At 47.3% G+C, this 16,070-nt stretch overlaps 1 protein-coding gene across 2 annotated transcripts in view; it reads left to right on the top strand.

Moving 5' to 3' along the window:
* RBM33 (RNA binding motif protein 33) overlaps positions 1-16,070 on the top strand; it is a 739,069-nt gene that overhangs the window by 116,487 nt on the left and 606,512 nt on the right. The window lies entirely within an intron of this gene.

Below are 16,070 nucleotides of genomic sequence, written 5' to 3' on the forward strand. Positions count from 1 at the left end.
AATGGCTTGCCTCAGAAAAGTTTGCTTTTCAGTATTGAATTTCACATGCGGGTACTTCTCGGGGTCCTACGTTTGTTATCATTGTTTAGTGTTTCTATCTCCTTACACTTTTCCTGATAAAAATATTTGCATTAATGCCTTTTGCCATTTTAGCTCATCTCTCTTTTTTTGTCATACACCCACATTTATAGGACTTTAAATATCCATCTTATTTGCAACACAAATCTCAGTACACCTTTGTCTGAGTGACAGAAATGCTCTTTGTAAGAACATTTCATAGATTAAATGGGCATTAGACAATATTTCGCAAATTTATCAGCAGGCAAAGGTGTTTCTTCATTGTATTTCACTCCATGAGTCAAAATAACTGTAGCTGCACTTCGAAAAAAGTAATGTGTGTAAACAACCAAAAAATACTGTAAAGGTTAACTTTCGCAGTGTAGATCCTCTCAACTCATTTAAAGTTTGACTACTGTCAAACCTCTCGTTTTGCAAGCCTTCCTCCGTACTGCCTAACCCACATCTGCTATGAGTTTCATACTTTATTTGGCAGGGCTGTGTTCTTTCCTGTATCACATGTTTTTCAGTTTTGTTTTTATTAGTTGAATAACATGCTAAACATTAAGTATCACTCCTTTGGAATTTGCTGACAGCATGTCATGTTTTGATCGTTTCTTTACAGAGCACATCATAAATTATTACTGTCTGAGCTGTTCAAGAGGTTTAGAAACTAGTAAACTTGGTCTGAGACGAAAATAACCATTTAATGCACGCCTTGCAGCATTTCTGTGGAATTTTAATTCTCCACTCAGTCTTTCATACTTCTCATCTGTTCATGGAATCCATATCTCAGCACAATTTGTTTTTTAGTTCTCATCTGCAGACAGCTTTTAGCTGTGTGTTATAGAAAACATAATGTGTGCTGTACCTGTAATTATAGAAGGCTGCGGGTGAGCCCATTGCTTGGTTAGCTTTCTTGTCCATCTAATTTGCTTATTTATTATTCAATGGCTTACCTTTTTCTTGTATTTGTCCCCACCTTGGAGCATACGTTTATTAGCATCAGTTTTCAATGGATGAAGTGTATCCTTCCACGGTTCCTCATCGGGGAGCTACTTTGTTCCTTTTTCTTTTTTGCACTACATGGGCGTGTTTCCATGCTGTTCCTCATGTGTGATGCTTCCCCTCTCACACACACCCACACTCTTCCTGGTGCCGCCACTCCCCATGAATGTATCTGTTCTTTTTTTTTTCTTTTACCGCCTCCTCCCCTCCCACAAGTTCTTCTGCTTTTCACCGAGCACTGTTGCACTTGTCATTTGGTGGCATTTAATTGCTTTCCTCTCAGAGTTGGAAAAGCATTCTGAGGCTCTGCAGTTTATAGACTGGCCTGCATGCCTGACCAGAAGTTCTTGTCGACTCGTCCTCATCGGGAAAACCTGATGGTTCAACCACCGTCAGAGAAAGTGAATCCAGCCCCCTTCCCTATCACCATAGTGTACGGAGAGTCCAAATTTATTGACTCTATCAAGAACTAAGTATTTTCCTCAAGTAGCCTTGCCTTAAACACTGCCACTGTCATGTGGCTCCTTGGGCTTCATGTTTGAGCATGATATAAAATGGTAGATATAGCTACGATTAGTCTCCCAGAAGATGTGAAAGTTCTTTTTTGTGAATTTGTTAGGGATTGCCTTGTCTCTTCCAAACACATTTTTAAATGGAGACTAAGCTCTGCAGACACTGATGCTTGTTTTATGGTGACAGCAGTGATCTTAAGCAGGCACCTAGGATGTGCTAGATATGATTTTCCCGAGAATTTCAGATTGCTTTAATGGATATTTGATTTCATGTCAAGAAGCTCTTCTGTGCAAAACTTTGAGTCTTCCTTGGAGCAGTTTAAGAATAGCCACTGTAGGAAAGTACCCTCTTTTTTACATGGTTACCTCCACTTTTTGCCTGCCATCAGTCTGCTCTGACTGTTTTCTCTGGAATCCTGCTAACCGGACACCAGTGATTGTGCTCGTTCCCCCTAAATTTGGTTGCTTAGGGGAAGCGCGTCACCAGCGGCGGCGGCGGCACAATCTCACGGGGCAGGAGCCCTTTAAATACTGTTTAGCGCTCCCGCATCCGCGGGAAGCGCGTCACCAGCGGCGGCGGCAAAATCTCACGGGGCAGGAGCCCTTTAAATACTGCTTAGCGCTCCCGCATCCGCGGGAAGCGCGTCACCCGCGGCGGCGGCACAATCTCACGGGGCGCTAAGCCCTTTAAATACAGTTTAGCACATCCGCAGGACGCGCGCGGGCAGCGCCCGGGCGAAGTCCGGGTCAAGGGCGGGCCCGTCTTGCGCCTGTCATCGCCCATTAGAGGCTGGGCTGGGCCGGGCCACCCCTCTTTCATCTCCAGTGAAGGGTGACTATTTATACATTTACTATATACTGGGGATCATTTTGGAGCTTTTTAGTGAGTTTAGTGGGTTTTTAATATCTTTTAATTTTTTAGTCTGTTTTGTTTGATTCATTATTGAAACATTTTGTTAAAATGGGCAGGAAAAGAGGTCCGCTAACTGGTCACATGGGAGGGGGTGGTGGCGGCAGCAGACAGGGGAGTGGCACCACCACATTGGACTCCTTCCTCGCAAGAGCCGTTGGCGTCGTAACGAAGGAGATTGATCTGGCAGAAAGGAGGTTATCCATGGAACTGGAGGACTGGCGTCTGGCCCCAATAGATAGTGGTCCTCGTGAGGCTGTGGATGTGGAGGTGACTTGTCCGGGGGGAGATCAAGGTACTGTCATGGTTGCTGTTGAACCTGCTCAAATTGAGCTAAAAGAGACTACAGAGGGTTCTGGTGGCCAAGGCCAAGGCCCTTCCAGAAGAAGCAAAAGACTTTTATTATCTTCTCCCCCGGCCTGCCCCCTGGATAAATGTAGCCCCCCGCTGAAAAAAAAGGTCTTAAAGAAATCGATTCCAAAGTCAAAAACATCCCCCTTGGAACTCCCTAAGGGCACGAGTAGTGACCCTGCACCTTGCCAGCAGCTGGGTTGTGATGTTACTATTTTATTGTCAAAATTTCGTGAAATAATCCAGGAGATTTTATCCCCTGTTGTGGCAAAACTATCGTCCATAGAAAAGGCAGTCTCTCTGATATCTGTGCAAGGAAGTCGGGGGAGGCACTGTGCAGGTGGATGTGTGGCCCCAACCAGGCGATCCTATCCCTGTGAGGAGTTGCTCCTGCTGGAGGACGCTGCAGGGCCATTGGGGCCTCTGGGTAAATCATCTCAGCTATTGGTTAATTCTGGAAATTCTGGGGGCCAGGGAGCTCATGCTGAGATTGCGTTGGCTGCACCGACTTCTATATTAAGGGTGGACAGGACTGTCAATAGGCCTAGCTGTAGTAGGCAGCCTGATCCTGAATTTGTGGTAGCGGGGGGGCTGACCAACAGCTGGTTGGGAATAATAATCTGAATCTCCCGACGGCCAGGCCTGCATTGACCCGTTTGGATCTCCCCCCAGCTTGTGCCCCCTATGTGGTGGTATTGACGAATGTACCTGCTCTTGCCCCTGGTGTAACTGAGTCCACGGCCCAACTCACTAACAAGGCTGGATATTGGTTGAGTAAGAACTGTGATTTCTCATGTAAGGATTTCAATGATATTCTGTTTGCCAGAAGAATTGGATGGGTTGGGCCCAAAAATAAGGTGGGGGATGAAGATTGTATTATTATAAATGTTAGATACCCAGCCCTGAGTCAAAGGCTCCTTTCTACCTACCGCCCTGCTGTGCTTAGACCTGGTACAATTGGTATGGTCCCTCTGGGTTATTTTTATGACCACATGCGATTGAGTGCCGGGGTGTTTCCGGTTCCTGGTAAATTCCCCCCCCCCTGGTTCAGAATAGTCACCAGGCAACCAGCAGAAGAACTGTCACTAACAGTAATTTATCCTTGGAAGGGGTGGACTGACAACGCGCCAAGACCCTGGCTATACGGGAAGAGGTGCCCCCACCGTGTAAACTTATCTCATGGAATATTCCGGGCTATGATGCTAAGTTATCTGATCAGGCATGGATTAGATGTGGAAGGGGTTGTCTGTGTGGGATGGATATAACAGATTTGCAATTCCAGCTGTGAAGTCTCTTGGTGGCCGCTCAAAAGGTGGCTTGGTTACCCTAATCCGCTTCTCTAAGATAGTAGGTGCTTTTCAAATTAACTGCAATCACCAAGGCATATTGCTGGTATGGGTAATTTTCTCTAATAATTTTAATATTTTACTGGTTAACTTTTATAACGCTGTGTGGGATATGGGGTGCCAAAATTGGGGCCCTGTTTTCCGTTCTTCAGGTTTTGAAACACAGAATGGAGGAGATGGGGTTTGAATTCTGTGCTATTGTCTCTGGAGTCTTTAATGCTAAGCTGGGGAGGCTCAGTACTGTGGTTAATCTCTTTATTTTTGACTGCGAGGATTACTCAGTGGATGGTCTGCGGGACTCCAGAGGCAGGGTTCTAATCAAGGAACTCAGGAAGATGGGCCTTCTGAATGTGTGTGATATAGAAGCCGTTGGCACTCATCAACTCCCAACTTATGTGGGAAGAGGATCTGAATCCACTATTGACTATATTTTTATATCCCCACCTTTGAAAGACCTGGTGACTGGGGGGGGAGGTGCTGGGGGAGAGTTTCAGTGATCATAATCCCCTTATAGTATCCTTTAAACTCCCTGGGGCCCTACGTAATGTAGGACGAGGTAGGCCGGTAGTAGTGGAGATAAAGGACCAGGGTAGGCGGCTTGGGTGGAAGCAAGTGGATTCCCTAAAAGTTGTAGAAAGGGTGGTGGGGGAAAATTTACATTTATTTATGGACACACTCCTGACAGAGGCTCCTAATCCGAAGACTGTTATGAATGCAATAACAAGAGTAAATGCAGCAGTGAGAGACTGCCTTTTTTCAGTAAGCAGCCAACATAGTAAACGTAATTGTGGTTGGTACGAGAAGACCTGCTATGTTGCAAGGGCAAACCTGAAGATGGCCACTAAGAAACATCCTAGAGATTGGGTCCTCGTAAAAGAAGCTAGAATGGAATATAAGAGGACCCTGAAGGATAGCAAGATAAAACATAAAGATAAAGCCTGGGAAGAATTAGAACGTGCCATAGCTCTGAAGGATCCTGGCCTGTTTTGGAAAGTGGTAAATAGAGGTTCCTTTGGTACAGATACATCTGAGGGCCTTGGCTGTAACATCGCTCCGGAAGCATGGATAATTCACTTTTGTAGTATTTTTGAGGGTTCTCCCCTAAGAAATAACCGGGAGAACGAGTGTGAGATGGCTCCTAACCTAGCAATTAGGTTCTCGCTCCAGGAGGTTATGGATGCGATACAGAGTAGTGCGAGCAATAAAGCTCCGGGCCCGGATTCGATCCCTATGGACTTGTATAAAACGAACCCCCAGTTATGGGCACCTGTTCTCTTAAATGTCCTTAATGCAGCAGTTACTGTGGGTACCCCTGCCTCTTGGAGATTGGCATGTATTGTCCCAGTGTTTAAAAAGGGCGACCGAAATGATCCTAACTCCTACCGCCCTATTTCTCTACTGGACTCTTCGGTGAAGATTCTGGGACTGATTATTTTAAGGCGTATGGAGTCCTGGATGATAGGGAATGATATCTAAAGCCGGGACCAGTATGGTTTCAGGGAAGGCCTTGGCACGCATGACCAATGTCTCAACCTACTGATGCTGATCGGCAAATACACGCAGGCTAGGAAAGGTACGCTCTATCTTGCTTTTATGGATCTTAGCTGTGCCTTCGATAAGGTGAACCGGTCTATATTGTGGGAGAGATTAAATCAGCTAGGACTGGATCCTAATATTGTAGAGTTGCTCCGATATCTACATTCTGGGACGGTTGCAAATGTGAGGGTGGGGTCGAATGGGGAATGCTCAGAGGCCTTTAAGTTTTCAAGGGGTGTGCGCCAGGGGTGTGTTCTGGCTCCTACTTTGTTCCTTCTATATACAAATGGATTGTCTGATTTTCTGATGAAACATTGTAGGGATGTTCCAAAGGTGAATGGTACTGATATCCCTGTGCTAACGTATGCGGATGACGCAGTCCTCATGGCCCGTACTATGAATGCTCTCCGGGAAATAGTTAGAGCTTATGCCTCCTTTATGTCAGCATGGGGTTTAGAGGTCAATTTTAAGAAATCTCATTTTATGGTGTGTGGAAAACCCCTGAGTAGGGTGGGGGGAGCTAAGGGTGGAAGATCAAATTATTAGTAGGGTACATGAGTTTCCATACCTAGGGATTATTTTTGATGAGAAAGGATCTTGGAAACCTTGTATTGCCAGAAGGGGTGCGCTTTTTCATGCAGCAGTTGGCGCGACTTTTGACTTTGTTGTTAGGGTAGGTAGTAAACCCATCAAGCCTTTGCTTGAAATTTATAGGCGGAAATGCCTCCCCGTCCTGCTGTATGGTGCTGCACTTTGGGGGTATGGGGACTCCCGAGCCCTTACGGTGGAAGAAAATCAGTTCTGTAGAAGGCTACTGGGAGTTGGACAAAATATCCCTGGTTTTAGCCTTCATTTGGAGTTGGAGCTTGAGTTTGTCCAGGACACCATTCAGTTGGCTCCCCTCCTGCTATGGATCTCAGTTTGGACTAACGAACATGCCACTCTGAATAGGGATATCTTAAAGGATTGTCTATCTTGTGACAATGTAAAGAATATTCCCTGGTTGATGCACATAAGGAAGTTGGCTCGTGATTTAGGGCGGCCTGATCTGGTTGATCATCCTGAAGCCTGACCAGGTGTGATAAGAAATGGGTTAAGGAGAATTTTTTAAGAATCCAGAAGAATAGGAGGGAGGGGGAGGCCTTAGGGAAAAAATCGATCAGGGATTTCATTATGCTAAAGATGTGGGTAGGCCCTGAGCGCTATCTCTTAGAGATAAAGGATGTGAGGGAAAGGTCCCTCATAACCCGTTTCCGTTTGGGGATCATCAGAAGTAACCTGTGTTTCCCGCTAGGTCAGTATGGGGACAAATGTATTAGACCCTGCCCCTGTGATGGGGTGTCCCAACAGACCTTGCCCCATTTTACTTTGTTTTGTGTTTTTTATGCACCATTCAGAACTCGCTTTTTATTACCTCTCCTAAGGCCCAAGGGTTTTGTGCAGTATCGTCCTGCTTTTATGTGGCTGCAGATGGCCTCAGATGTATTGGTGTGGAAAGGGCTGGGATCATTCCTGAAGGGAGCTATTACTTGGTGTAACAATGTAGAGTTCTAGAATGAATCTTTCTATTTTATTGTTTCTATGCATGTGTTATATATGTTTTCATTCTTGATGGGTGTTCTTATTATTTATGGTTTTATTGCTAATTTTAACAAATGTATTGGAGATTATTTATTGTAATGGATGAATTTTTTTTCATACCGAATAAAAGTTATTATTATTGGTTGCTTAGGACTTTGCACACCCCACAATTGACATACTGGTGCCCCCAGATAAGTCTCTCGTATATGGTACTTAGGTACTAAGGGCATTGGGGCACCAGGGGTTCTCAATGGGTTGCAGCATGCATTATGCCACCGAAGGGAAGCAATGCAAAATCTGTCAGCAGACCTGCCATTGCAGCCTGCATGAAAAGGTGCATGCACCCTTTCACTACACGTCACTGCACCAGGTCACTATAAGTCACCTCTCCTAGCCCAGAGGGAAGGGTGCAGGTCCCTGTGTGTGAGGACACCCCTGCATGAGCACTGGTGCCACTGCGAACTCCAGCCCCATTAAACTGGACTTCGTAAGTGCGGGGAAGCCATTTTACCCATGTACTGGACACTGGTCACTACCTCCGAACCTGGTCATGTTTTGTATCAAACATGTCTGAAACATACCCCGATATTTTTGCCAGCATTGGTTGTATGATTCCATGTACTCTGGGGGCTCCTTAGAATACCCCCATCATTGCTCCTACCAGTCTTCTGGGGTTTTCAGGGCAGCCCATGCTGCTGCCACCCCTCAGACAGGTTTCTGCCCTCCAGCTGCTTGACCAGCTCAGGCAGAGGAAGGCAGAACAAAGGATTTCCTGTGGAAGAGGGCGGTAACACCCTCTCCCTTGGAAACAGGTGTGAGAAGGCTTAGGAGGGGTAGCCTGCCCATGCCACCAGTATGCTTTAAGGGGCACATTTGGTGTTGTCCTTGCATAAACCAGTTTGCACCAGTCCAGGAACCCCTGGTCCCTTCTCTGGTGCGAAACTGGATAATGGAAAGGGGAGTGACCAGTCCCCTGTCCATCACCATTCCCGGGGTGGTGCCCAAAGCTCCTCCAGGTGGCCACCTGATCCTACCATTCTGAATCCAAGGTGGGCAGAAGCCGCTGGAAGCATCTGAGTGGACAGGTCAGGCAAGTGACGTCACAGCCCCCTGCTTATAGGTGGTCACCTTGCAGGTGACCAAGCCCCCTTCATGGGGCTATTTAGGGTCTCCCTGTTGAGTGGGTCATCAGTTTCGATGTGCAAGATTCCAGCAGGAATTCCTCTGCATCCTTTACTTCATCCTCTGGCCACTGGAACTGCAACTGGAATCTTCAGGAACAAACAATCTGCAACTTCAGCGATGGCTTGGCTTTGCAACATTGCTTCTCCAGCTCTTTCCAGCGACTGCAACATTTCCCCGACTGTTTTTCCTCTGAGGTCGATGAGACTCCAGCCTGCACCAAGAAGTAAGACGGAATCTCGTTTGGAATGAAGGAGTCATTCACCTGCATCTGCAGGCACCAACTGCAACGATGACTGGCTGCGTAGATATTCTCTCCTCCGGAGCTGCCAGGATCCTGCATCATAGGTAGTGGTCTGGAGTGGTTCCCTTTGTCCTCTCTGCCAGTTGTCCAACTTTGGAAATGGTAAGCTCTTGTCTCTCCTTGCAGGACAGTACCCCTGTGCACCACGACTCTTGCAACTAAAAAGTCTTGTTTGCTCCTACTCCAAGGGAACTTCAGGCTTCGTGTAGCCCTGGCCCCCAGCATTTCTTTCTGCCGAGCACCATCTCCTCTGTTGTGGTGGTACTCTTCAGGTGTGCTGAGTGGGCCTAACTGACTGCTGTGTCTGCAGCTAGTGGGTTTCATGTGGGGGCTGCTTCCTCTTTTTGACTCTCCTGTCTGCTGAGGCTCACCCCTGACTCCCCTCCTTGGGTCAAGTCCCCTGGGCCTTGCTGGCCCTCTTCAGCCTTGCATCTTGTTCTCTTCCTCGCTTGCATTTTCTAAGGCTTGTTGGAGGTTCTTCAGCACCACTGCTCCACTGCAACCCGACAACCGACACAGGACATCATCTGCATCACTTCAGGGCTCCTCTTCAGCTCCTGTGCTGCATAGCTGGTGTTCTTCGTCCACTGTCGACCTGGTCCTGCATCCATAGAAGGGTGGGGTAATGTCTCCTGCCATCACCAGACACTCCATCACGAACTGGACTTTGTCCCCCTCCTTTGCAGGTCCTCTTCTGCCAGAATTCACCTTTGGGTTCTTCCAGTCTTGCCTGGGTCTTGCACAATCCTTTTCTATAGTGCTCTTGTTATCTGTAGGGAAAACCAAGTACTTACCTCTGCTTTACTAATCGCTGGGGGTCACTCTGGTACTCGTCTCTTGGGGTTCCTAGTTCCTCCAGCTCCCCTCTAGCGCTTCCACATCTTTGGGTGGGGGACTGTTTCTCGCATTCCACTTTCTTAGTATATGGTTTGGCCCTCCCTAGGGCCTACACTATTTTTTATTGCTTTTGCCAATGCCTATTGCTTATAATGCTCTTTACTTATTGCTAATGTGTATATAATGGTGTGTTTACTTACCTCCAGTTGGGGGGGACTGCCTAATAGTTTTCTAGTGTTGTATTTTTATAACACTGTGTGGTTCTTTCATGTGTGATGGTGCTGTGTAACTATAGTGGTATTGCATGGTAAGCAAAAGCTTTGCTTGTCTCCTAGGTAAGTCTTGCCTGCTCATCCACAACTACCTCGAGAGCCCTGGTTTCCTAGACACTGCCTACACTTCACTAATGGGTGATACCTGGACCTGGTATTAGGTGACAACACCATAGGTGCTCACCTCACCCCAGGCTGGCTTCTTATAGCTGTGCTACAGTGTGCTCAATAGGGCTGGCCTCACCAATCCAGTGGTGACCAGCAGCAGCTCCAATTTGTCCCCTCTGTTTACCATGCTGTTGTTCCTATTTGCTCTGCTCTGATTTGCCCCTTTTCTACCATCATTTTCCGGTCATTGGGGGAGTGAGTGGAAAATTACCACTTTTTGATAAGGTGGGAGTCTTTCACAAAGGCTTTCAATGTTCAAATTACACTCTCCTGATTAACACATGTAAAACCACAATTAATCTGAATATCGACCTCCTGTGCTGCTCAGGTGGGTGCAATGCCTCAATGTTGCACTTGTATTTTAGTCCGCCAACTCATGTTGGCAGAAAAAAAATACCCTTGCCTGCTCAGTAATAAAATATAAGTGTTCTTTAAAAGTGGACTTAATGCAGACTTATGCAGACCACATGGATGAAGTCTTCTTTACGATGCCACATACCCTGCATGACTTTGGGCCATTATACTTCCGTGATGGTTGATCGGAAAAGGGTGGTAAAGCACCAAGTCGGATAGCCATCAGCTTTCTCTTTAGATACACTGATGTTGTTGTGTTTAGATATTCTGCCAGCTTAGGGTTTATATGACTGCATTACCATCCAGGTGGGCATGCGGCTGGTCAATGTATGTTTGTCATTTATGAATGAATGCATTTTTGCAAGAGTTAAGTTCAAATTCCAAAGCTCCATTCGGTTTGTTTTTTCTACTGATGACCACAGGTATTTTCTATGGACGGAACAACGGTCCTTTTCCAATGACCGCCATAAGGCATTCAGTAGCGGGCTTCTTTGGTTTGACTTTATATTATACCATGTCTGTTTAACTTCTTCCAGTGGTTCATTGCAGGAGTCCAAATTCAAAGTGGACTTGTGCTGGTGAGGCAGTCTGCAGCAGACCGAAAACTCACTTATATAGGTGTTTGTTGTACAATTTGTCCAGAGCCAAGGCATCTTAACTGTGCATAATGGCAATTGCGTATGCCAACTTTGGTAGTAGTTTGGCAGTAATAACTACCAGTTTGAAAGGGGGACCGTCCATTTCTTTTCTTCATAAGGTACTGCTTGTGCGCTTGGAAATTTAGCTTCTTGTTTATATACAGACCCAGATATTTATAACTGCTAACTTCGTCTAAGGTCTTATCTCCAAGCTTCGAGTGGAGGGCCAAGTCGATTCCAGATTTACATTATTTTTGTTTTAGTTGTGTTTATTTCTAGTTTACTAACCTTTGCGTATTCTGCAAGTGATCGCTGCAGACCCACCCTTGTTAAGGCTAAGAAAAACACCATCATCCACAAATGAAAGGTAAGTCATAATTAATGCAGTCATGATGAGTGGGAGTTTATCTGATCAATCCTTGGGGACAGGTCAGCCATAAACAAGTTGGACACGTGAGGGGCTAAAACATAACCTTGTTTGAGGCCCACTTCAGTTAGAATTCACCTCAATAGTTTTGTACAATCCGCCAGTTTAACTTGAATCCAAGTCTGTGTGTGTTACTGCTCAATGGCGTGCAATGTTCTGTCAGGAAGCTTCCACTGCTTAAGTTTTCCCAACAGAGCACCTCTGTACACACAATCAAATGCTGCTTTAAAATCTATAAGCAGGGGCCGTGGCTAAGATGGCCGCTGCATACGAGCGTCTTCTCGGAGCTCCGCCATCGACCGTTGGAAAAGGCCATATCGGGCCCCCGGAATCGTAATCCGGTGAGGTGGTTTGGCTATCCGGGAGCTCCAGGGATTGACTGAAGACCTGGTGCCGCGGAATTGAGTGCCGCGGTCCTGGGACAGAGCCAGAGAGAGTACAGCGAGTAGGCGGCTTTGTGCCACATGCACCACCAAACACAGGAGGAGGACTGTCGGACAGGGAGGAGAGGTGAGACCGCACCCCACCCGCAAACCCGCCCCCCCACCACCTGAACATCCCCCCCCACCGTTGCTGGCAATTGCGCAGAGGCACTGGTATGCCGAGTGCAGTAGACATGCAGGGGCTGCTGCGATGAGTAGCAGGGTCCGATTGAGTGGTGGGCCTGGGCGCACGCAGGCAGGAGCAGCAAAGGCCAAGGAAGTCGCTGGAGAGTTGCGGAGTGGCCGCCAGGACCCGAGGAAGGATCAGAGCAGAGATGTGTAGGGAGAACCCTGATTGCCGTACTAGCATTACCTGGCGCTGGGGTAGGGCCGAGACTACAGCTGACCAAGTGAAGTAGACGACTCCGGCCGGCCTGTGCGGGTTAGCTGGCCCCACCCTACAAGCAGGCCCGGGAGTCCCGCGGGTCCAGAGAGCCACGCGGAGGTGCGTGGGGGAAGGCCAGCAGCTGTCACCTGCTTGGGGGACCCGGAGGATAGGTGGCCCCGGTCCAGCGGTACTGGTCTTTGCAGATGCCTGTACGACCATCAGGGGGAGCTGAACAGATGCCTAAGCAGTAGAGCGCAGGTATTGGAGGTGGTGAGGAGGCCGGAACACTTGGTGGAAGGGAATGAAGTCGAAAGGAACCAAGAACAAGACTTTTGAAGGGACTGAAGTGAGAAGCTGGTAGGAACTTGAGATGCCTAGGAAAGATCTTTTCTGCCATTAGGCACTTGAGATTTGTGGGCCCAGAGGCAGGAGCGGATAGGCAGGCGCCTAGCGAGCAAGACTCTAGGAGGAATTGAAGTACGACCACTTGACCCAGCGAGAGCTCCCTAATTCAGTGACTACAAGCGAAGGTTGCCCGCCCCACACACCGTGCCCCGCCAGAAGATTCGCTGTCCGTAAGGAGGAGTGTTCTGCCCCGGACGCTTATTAGGGCTAGAGTGCCTTGACCAACTGGGGATCGACATGAAAATTGTCGACACGCATTCCCAGTAAGCCCACTGAGGCAGCATCAAGGAGAGTGAATCCAGACAGAGCACAGGCCAACAAGAATGGCACCCCAGAGACACAGTAAAAATGGAGGGTTTCCTCAACAACCTCTTTAACAAAACACCTGCCAAGAAAATGGCTCCACCAGAGACCCTAGTGACAGAGGGAGGAGATGGCAGAACCGAGCCCGTCGGAGGGCGGGTAAGCGCCTTTGACAAGAACATTCATGGAACAGCTCTTTGGATCCCTCCGTAAGGATTTTGCCACATTGAAGCAAGAAATTGCAGCAGAAGTCAAGGATCTCAAGAGAGAGGTCGTCGACAATGAGTGGACACGCTGGGGAAGACTCATGATTCTCGTGAGGAAGAACTGGACTGCCACAGGAGGGAACTCCTCACCCTACAGGATAAGAACAAGGAACTGCAGTATCAACTAGAGGACTTGGAGAATAGATCGCAGCGTTCTAATATTTGCATAAAAGGGGTTCCAAAACAGGCAGTGACGGGATCCCTAGAGGAGTTTGTAGTGCAACTCTTTCAACATGAAGCACCAGCATGGAAGGACCAGAACATCATACTTGACAACACATAGAGCTGGCCGTCCCGCCTGCTAACCAGGTCAGGCTCAGGATATACTGACTTGTCTACACTATTATAGACAAGGAAAGACCATAATGGCGGCTGTTCAAGACCAAACATTGATTGAATTTGAAGGTCACCGGGTCGGCCTATTTCAGGACATGTCGATGTTGACATTGCAGGGTCGTAGAACCCTTCGGCCTGTAACGGACTTCCTTAGAGAGAAAGGTATCCAATATTAATGGGGCCACCCCTTTCGTCTCCACTGTCGGGCAGAACGAAACCTGCAAAATCCACACACTGGAAGAAGCACAGGGCCTTGATAGGATGCCGCTGCACCTTGAACAACAAACCCAGCAGTCAGCATCACAGGAATAGCCACCACGAAGAGATAGGAGGCGCTCAAAAGCCCACACCCGACAGAATAAATCCCATAAACCTACAATGGCTTAGAGCCAGAAGGAGAGAGCAGCATTGCTCAGAAGTCTACGACGCCATGGTAGCGTTTCGGAAGCAGACTCAGACCAATGATATGATATGGTGAACTAAAAGGGTTCTAAATGGCTTCATGCATCCCTTTAATTCCATATGCAGGATTACATATGAGACCGATTCAGGAATATCAACAAAATCAGTGATCACAAGGAATTTGGAGGATCCAGTGGTTGTCATGGAGAAGCTACAGGAGGAAAAGGCATGGTGGAACAGGTCACATATAACACAAGAAAGGGATTTTGCTGTTCCTACATGGAAGCTTCTTCTCTGGGAGGGGAGTTGACATTTTGGTTCTGTTGTATGGTTTGACAAACGAAAAGTAATGCATAATTGTGGAATATATATTATCATATTCACTTGGAAGAATTCCCTGAATGTATATTCTTGCGGATAAAAAAACTTCAATAAAGATATTTTCGGAAAGGAAGTGATTTTACACCATCTCCAACTGTGACCATTAAAACAGATGCTTTTTCTATGGGCTGGGGAGCTCATATGGGTTCACTTACGGTCCGAGCGGTATGGAAACAGCAGGAGGCAGTAGAGCATATCAGTGTCTTGGATCTAAAAATGGTATTCCTAGCCTTAATAGCTTTTTTCGTGAGAGTTATTAGGGACATCAATACTGATCCAAACATACAATATGCCACTACAATGTTCTACATCAGCAAGCGGGGGGGACTCAATCCTTTGCCCTGGTGAAACTAGCCCAAGCAATCTGGAAGCGGATGATGCAGAGACAGATACAGCAGTTCATCTACCAGGGAAAGACAACATAGAAGCAGGCAGATTGAGCAGACAAGCATCATGCTCTCATGAATGGAAACTCGGTCAAGCAGTACTCAAACAGATTTTCAGGAATTGGGAAACTACCAAGGTAGATCTATTTGCAACCCCAAAGGACACAAAATGCAGAAACTTTGCATCCATACAGCCACTCCCCCAATCTCTAGTGAACGCTCTGTTGATAGATTGGTCAGGGATATTTGTATACGTTTTCTTCCGATATCCCCTGATACACAGGGTAATCAGAAAATGCAAAAGGAGCAGAATTACCCTAGTGCCTATAAGACAACATGGTTCCCACAAATAATAGAAATGGCACAGGGCAGCATTTGTAAACTGACCAGACAATTGAATCTACTGTAAATGGAAGAAGGAAGGAAGGAAGGGTACTACACCCAGAACCAGACAGTTTAGGTTTGGCTGCTTGGCTCATGCAGACTGAGAATTTGGTCATCTAAAACTTCCATAAATCATAATGTCTTTGCTTAGGTAATCTAGAAAGCCAAAACCAAGGAAGTGCTTCATAGCCAAGTGGAAAAGATACTTACTATGGTGTCAAAAGGACCTCATCGCGACCCGCCATCGACTTGACAGACTACATGTTTTTAGGAGATCTGAATTTACACTTAGATGACCCCAAGGACCACAACTCCACCAACCTCCTGGACAACCTAAGCAAGATTGGACTCAAACAACTAGTCACCAGCCTCAAACACAACCCAGGACACATCCCGGACCCCATCTTTACAGCCAGCCCACACAACGGAGCTCACATGAACTGACCACCACCTGGTACATATTGCCACAACGAGCAGACGGGAGCCGTCCACCACACCCTCACCTCCCCCCTCTCTGCAAATGGGGAAAAATCACAAAGACCCAATGGACACCACCCTCCACTCCAACAAACCCGTCCTCTCCGGCAACCTCGAACAAGATGCTTGCAGACTAATCCTCAGGGGTGGCAACAAATTCACCCATGCAAGGAACTCCCCGCCAGAAGATCCAGAAAGTCTGCAAGGTGGTTCACCCCTGAACTCTGCACACTCAAGAGAGTGCAAATGTCTTGAAAGTCGGTGGCCCAGTAGCAGGGACCACGCAGACCGCACCACCTTCAAAGAGGAAAGCATTGACCGTCCGAAGGAACTCTTCAAGATCGTCAGAGTTCTCCTGCCCAGCAGCCATCAAAAACACAATCTAACCAACTCAGACCCTCTGTGACTCACTAGCAGACTACTTCCACACCAAAATC

The sequence above is a fragment of the Pleurodeles waltl genome, chromosome 10 (assembly GCF_031143425.1).
Source record: "Pleurodeles waltl isolate 20211129_DDA chromosome 10, aPleWal1.hap1.20221129, whole genome shotgun sequence".
NCBI classification, from domain to species: domain Eukaryota; kingdom Metazoa; phylum Chordata; class Amphibia; order Caudata; family Salamandridae; genus Pleurodeles; species Pleurodeles waltl.